Source organism: Piliocolobus tephrosceles, unplaced genomic scaffold (assembly GCF_002776525.5).
Source record: "Piliocolobus tephrosceles isolate RC106 unplaced genomic scaffold, ASM277652v3 unscaffolded_25950, whole genome shotgun sequence".
Taxonomy (NCBI): Eukaryota; Metazoa; Chordata; class Mammalia; order Primates; family Cercopithecidae; genus Piliocolobus; species Piliocolobus tephrosceles.
This window is the reverse complement of record NW_022308699.1, coordinates 1-5,431: the sequence shown is the minus strand read 5'-3', so window position 1 is coordinate 5,431 and position 5,431 is coordinate 1. Positions and strand designations below refer to the sequence as shown.

General features: G+C 62.1%; 1 long non-coding RNA gene across 1 annotated transcript; it reads left to right on the top strand.

Moving 5' to 3' along the window:
* The first annotated feature begins 213 nt into the window (after positions 1 to 213).
* On the top strand, positions 214 to 3,963 carry LOC111524316. The gene is made up of 4 exons (XR_002725757.2): positions 214 to 388; positions 514 to 795; positions 2,287 to 2,348; positions 3,547 to 3,963. It is a non-coding gene; the product is annotated as an uncharacterized LOC111524316 (long non-coding RNA).
* Positions 3,964 to 5,431: the final 1,468 nt, after the last annotated feature.

The following is a 5,431-nucleotide window of genomic DNA, read 5'->3' as shown; positions in this document are numbered from 1 at the left end:
TCCCAGCTCTGCTGTGGCCACCTTAAGGGAGCCTGATACATCATCGCCTTCCTCTCCTGCCTCACAGCACGCCTCAGAAATGGGAGGACATCACCCACCCTTCCACTGCACCCCAGGACTCCAGGAAGACAACATGCAAAGAGCCTGGGTGCCGCAGATGAAGCCACAATATAGTCAAGCCCCTCCCCCTTGCTGGCAGCAAGAACGGGACCCAAATCTCAGAGGGGGAGGTGGGGTGGGCCTACTGGATGTGCCAGGGACCAGGACCAGGTCACGCTGGGCCAAAGCTGTCATGGTGCAGGCCCTGCGCACAGAACCACAGAACATGCTCAACAAGCCCCCTAAGCTTAGGGGCACTGACCTATCCTGGGGACCGGTAATCTTCAAGGTAGGATGCAGAACACCTGCCATGGGCCAATGGAGTGTTCACCAGGCCAGGCACTATCTTACCTAATCACCCCAGAAACGCTGGGATGGAGGCCCTGCCATTACAACTGCATTCCGATTTTACAGATGAGAAAGCGGAGGCACAGCGGTGCCCTGATACGGCCAAGAGAAGGACTGTGGGTAAGCAGCAGAGCTACGAACAGACCCCAGCTGCCCCCGCTGGCAAATGCACAGAACCATTACATCATCCTACCCCGAGACCCAACCAAGAGGTACCCACACCCTGTGGCAGCAGGGGCTGAAGGCCTGGAAATAGGAGAGGAGGCCCCCACATACTCCAGCACCCAAGGCAATGAGAGAAACTGAGGCCCAGGAATGTGCTAGGTCCGTGAGGAGGAAGGTGGGAAGGTAAGGCAGGCTGCCTGGGCAGGGCGGGGCCACCCGGTTAATGATTCAGTTAATGATTTCTGCTCCCTGCTCCTTATCAGGGAGGGCAAAGTCCAAGGGTGACAGCCAATCAGCAGCCCTGCTGGGCTGTTACCCAGCAGCCTCTGCTGCCAGGGCCCTCCAGTCTGTAACCCCTTGGGAGTTTGTAAGTGGGGAGCCAGGCCCCCAGGGAAAAGGCCATTCTGCCCTCAAATGCCCTCCTTGGCTCTACCTAAGACCCCAAGGAGCACTCCGTCCAGCTTTCCAGTCTCAGGAGAGTACCTGAGGCCAAAGGATTGGTAACTGCCTGCTTCTTACCCCTGCACTGACCCCAAGCCCTCCAGAGAGGTGCTTTCTGGGGTGCGTCCCCCACCGCCACCACCCCTGTTCACATACCCATTGTTGCCTCCATTGACCCTGAGAACGCTTCCTGCCCACTCCCCACCCCTGCCCTGCACTGGGTGCTGGGGACACAGGGATGAGTCAGACCCCCCACTACCATTTCCTCCCCTGCCAGGCTCAGGGCCTGGGGCGGGTCTGGCAATCAGCTCCATGCACTGGGGCTAGGACTGGAGTCCTCAGCGGGGCTCTGGATGGACCCAGGAGGCAGGTCCTCTCCCTGGGAGTCAGGGGTCAGGAAACCCTGTGCCTGGCCACCCCTCCCATCTACTTACTCCAGGGACAGACAGAGACAGACAGGCTGACACAGGCCACAGTGCCACCTCCATCACACAGCCCAGCTCAGCCCCGGATTCCTGTCCAGGTGGGGTCCTCTCTTCCAAATCGCCAGGTAGTCTCTACCTGGGACCTCTTCCTGCCCTCCAGAGGCAGAGATGTTGGTACCTGACAGGTAGCCCCCACACCAAGGTACTGGTGGCAGGGTAGGGAGCTGGGGGCTAGGTGTCTGCTCTGGCTAACTCTGGCCAACTCCCTTCTCTCTGAGCCTCAGCCAGCGCCATTCCCCTCCCCTCACCCATGGCCACAGCTGGGAAGGGTGGCTTTTGAACCAGTATCCTGGTGCTCCAGGGGCTGTGGGGAGCCCAGCCCCCCTTATCCACTGTATCTGCCCTATCAGAAGACTATGAGTTCGTTTGATGGTTAAAAAATCACATTGGAAGCCCCTGCTCTGGTCCAACCCACTTACTTACCCTGGGAGGGGAATGAGGCCAGAGAAGGAAGTCACTAGTCCAGGCCACCCATCAGCTTCAGAAGGGGCGAAATCCCAGGCCTCCCTCCTCTAGCCTTAGTAAGGCTCCAGAGGCCAGGCAGAGGCCCCACTAAACTCCAAGTGGTCTCTCCAGCACCTGCTGGAAGGCGACTTCCCTCCATCCTCCAAGGCTCCCTGCACACCCACCTGCTTTCTGGGGGGCACTGGGCTGCTCACTCCAGCCTCATGTACCCCTACAATCTGGGGCCAGCAGCCACCCCTTCCAGGCTCGGCCATTCATACTCTAACATGTCCCTCCTCCCCAGGGCTGGCTGGTGAGCTTCCTCAGAGCTGAGCTTCTTCTCTGCCACCCCCTCCTGTCTTGCAGGTGAGGAAAAGGGGCCTAGAGAGGGCAAGAGCTCTTTGGGGGTTCCCTGCCAGGCACAGACGGTCACCCCGCTCTCAGTGGTCCAGTCTGCACCAGAACTTTGAGGTCCTGGCCAGATTCTCAGACGCTGCCCTGTCCCGTGCCTGCCCTGGCTCTGGGGTCCAAGGCCCCCTTACACTGTGGCCCGGTTACCTGCTGGGAGCCAGTGCATCCTGCCCGGTGGGTCCCCTCTCTGCAGGCCCTGTGCCCGCCAGTCTGGGCTGCCTTGCCTCTCTCTAAGGGATTAGCTGGGCGGTCACGGGGGCCCGGCTGTACCAGCCTCGAGGGGCCCGCCCTGTCCCGGCCTCCCACCCGAGGTCCAAAGCGCCTTAGCCCCCAGCCCACCACTGGCACAGGGCAGGACCCAGCACCTATGCTTGGTGTGCCCAGGGAGGGGCACCACATCAGGTGAGGGGGCGCGCTGTGCTGCAGACCCTTCAGTAAAACCCTTTCCCAGTCTCCCAGCCCAGAGCCGGGAGCACAGGGTCCGCTATCAACTGTCCAGAGGGATGACCAAGGCCAAGTGGGGACCAGGATGAGAGCTCAGGTGTCCCCAGCCCCAGTCCCGAGTGTGAGAGCACTCAAGAGTGATGCAGCCACGGCGCAAAAGCACAACTCCCGCTCCCTCGCACTTTACACTCACACTCACAAGCACACCAGGCCCTGCCGCTCCCAGGCCCGCTCTCACACCTACAGTGGGTCCTCCACATGGGCCTTCCCCTCCCAAGTGGCCCAGAGACCCTAGCCCTCAGGGCCCACCCACACCTTCCCCCATCGCAGAGGCTGGGAGCTGTTTCCAGCCCAGCCCTCCTGGGCGGGCAGCCTCACACCCCTCCCCTGCTCCCCACAGACATTCTTGAGTCTCCTCTTATCTCTCTGGAGGGAGCAGCGCAGCCTCCCCCCGCCAGGCTGCCAGGCCGCTGCATGGCTAAGCCGTGGCGTCAGCCCCCACCCCCCAACCCATGGCCAGGAGAGAGCCAGGGAGTCCAGGCCAGCCAGGCCCACCCCTCTGCTCTCTGTCCGGGTCCAGGGTCCTGGGGAAGGCAGTGTGGAAGTCAAGGGAGCCTGGCCTACAGGTCCTCTGCGTACCCAGCAGGCTTAAGGCACCCCAAACAGTAACCCAAGCAGGCACGAATGTCTGGTCCCCTCTTCCCTGAAGGCCTCAAACCGCATCAGGCCCCTTGAGAGCTCCTATGGATCAACAGTGTCTGGGGAGAGCCAGAGCCCCGGGACAGATGGGGGGCTGCCTAAGATCCTCAGATGGCCCAGCTGGCACAGAGTCAACCGTGCAATCTAGTCCAAGCCTGAATTCTTGGGGTCTGGGTCTGTGGGGTGTTCAGAATCCTGAAGTGGGATGACTGAGGCTGGGCGGTGCTCCTGCCTGGGCTGCTCAGCCAGTAGGCGTGAATAAGGGTTCCCGCCTCCCAAGTCACAGAGGGAGAGAAACTGAGGCACTGGAAGACCTGCTTCTCTCTTCCACAGGACTCCATAGGAATCTGGGGCTTGAAACTTGGGCCCTGGTTCCCTGCCCTGTAGCCCTGATAGGTTCACACATGAAGGGAATGTTCTCAGTGCACCAAGCAGCAGGATGTGTCCTTAGGGACTAGGGGGAGCTCGGGACAGGGGCTGGGCTCGCTACATTGGTAGACAGGGGCACAAAAGGGGGCCAGAGGGTCTGGCTAGATGTTCCAGGGAGGTTCTGAGAAGTCGAGTGAACTGGGAGGCGTCAGCTTGCACTTCCCCTCCCCCTCCCACGGCTGTCCCATCCCTCCAGAACCCACCACCAGGAGGAGTGGCGGCCCTCCAGGGGCAGTCCAGGAAAAGACAGGGAGTTGGTTAAATGTAGGAGCAGACCTCCAAAACCAATGTAGGGGTGGGGGCAGAAGAAGATATTCTGGAGTGTATGTCAATTCCACCCCAGAGGGCTCCTTTCAGGGTCAAGGTGGGGTGAGGTCACTCTTTGAGGGGGCGAGGTCAGAGAGGCACAGCTCCAGGGTTGGGGGGACAGAGTGCTGAGGAGCCTCAGAGGGCTGGTGATGAAGTTCACAGCGCCAGAAGGGTCTCACAGAGCAGAGGTAACTGGTGGCAGGGACGTCAGCTTCAAGAAGGTTCCAGCCCTAGGAGAGCATGCTAGGGAGGGGGGTCCCAGTCCCAAACAGCAGAGGAGTCACTAGAGGCAGCATTGTGGAAAGCAGGTGGCAGTGTCCAAGGGGTCCCAGTCTCTAAAGTGGTCCTACCCTCATGGAAGCACAGTGGGAGGTCCCAGCTCCTCCTAGAAGTCAAGGGTGATGGCGCCAACCTGAAGGGCAGGCAGGGGGTCTTGGTCTCTAGGCGGGGGTCACAGATTCTGGGAAGCAGTCTGGGGTCCAGCCTCAAGAGGTATGGAAGGTCCTAGAAGGCACGCTGGGGGTCTGGGCCTTGAAGGGGGTTCTAGCCCGCTTAGGGTTCTGGGGAAGAACAGTGGAGGGTCCCCAGACTCGGGAAGTTGGCTGGGGGCGGGAGTGTCACAATTTAGGGAAAGTTCCGGGTCCTGGAAGGCTCAAAGAAGGTCCGGACCTGGAAGGGGATACAGTCCCAAGGAAGCTGCGAGTTGAGGAGCGGGGAGGGGGAGCCCAACTTCAGCGGCGGTGGGTGGTAACCGCCAGGGGACTTCCAGCCCCGGCAGCCTGTCTTGGCGGGCTGGAGCCAGCCTGAAGAAGGGTCCCAGCCAGAGGAGGCGGAAGCACAGCGGGGGGCCCCAGTCCCCGGGGAGATCAGCCGGGGGTTCCCAGAGCCAGAGGGTCACCGCCGCCAGCCAGCGGTCTCTCACCTTCGAAGAAGCGCTGCAGCGCCTCCGTCTCGTCCACCACCTCCATGTCCCGCCTGTCCGGCGCGCACTCCAGCCGCGGCCCCGCTACAGCCCGGCCCGGGGGCGCGGCATCGCCGGCGCGGCCCGCGCGACAGTCCCGGCTAGGCTCCGGCTGCGGTCCCGCCCGGTCCGCAGCCGCGCTCGCCCCCCGCGCGGCCCTGGCCCGGCCCCTGCCCGCCCCACGCGCCCCGCCCGC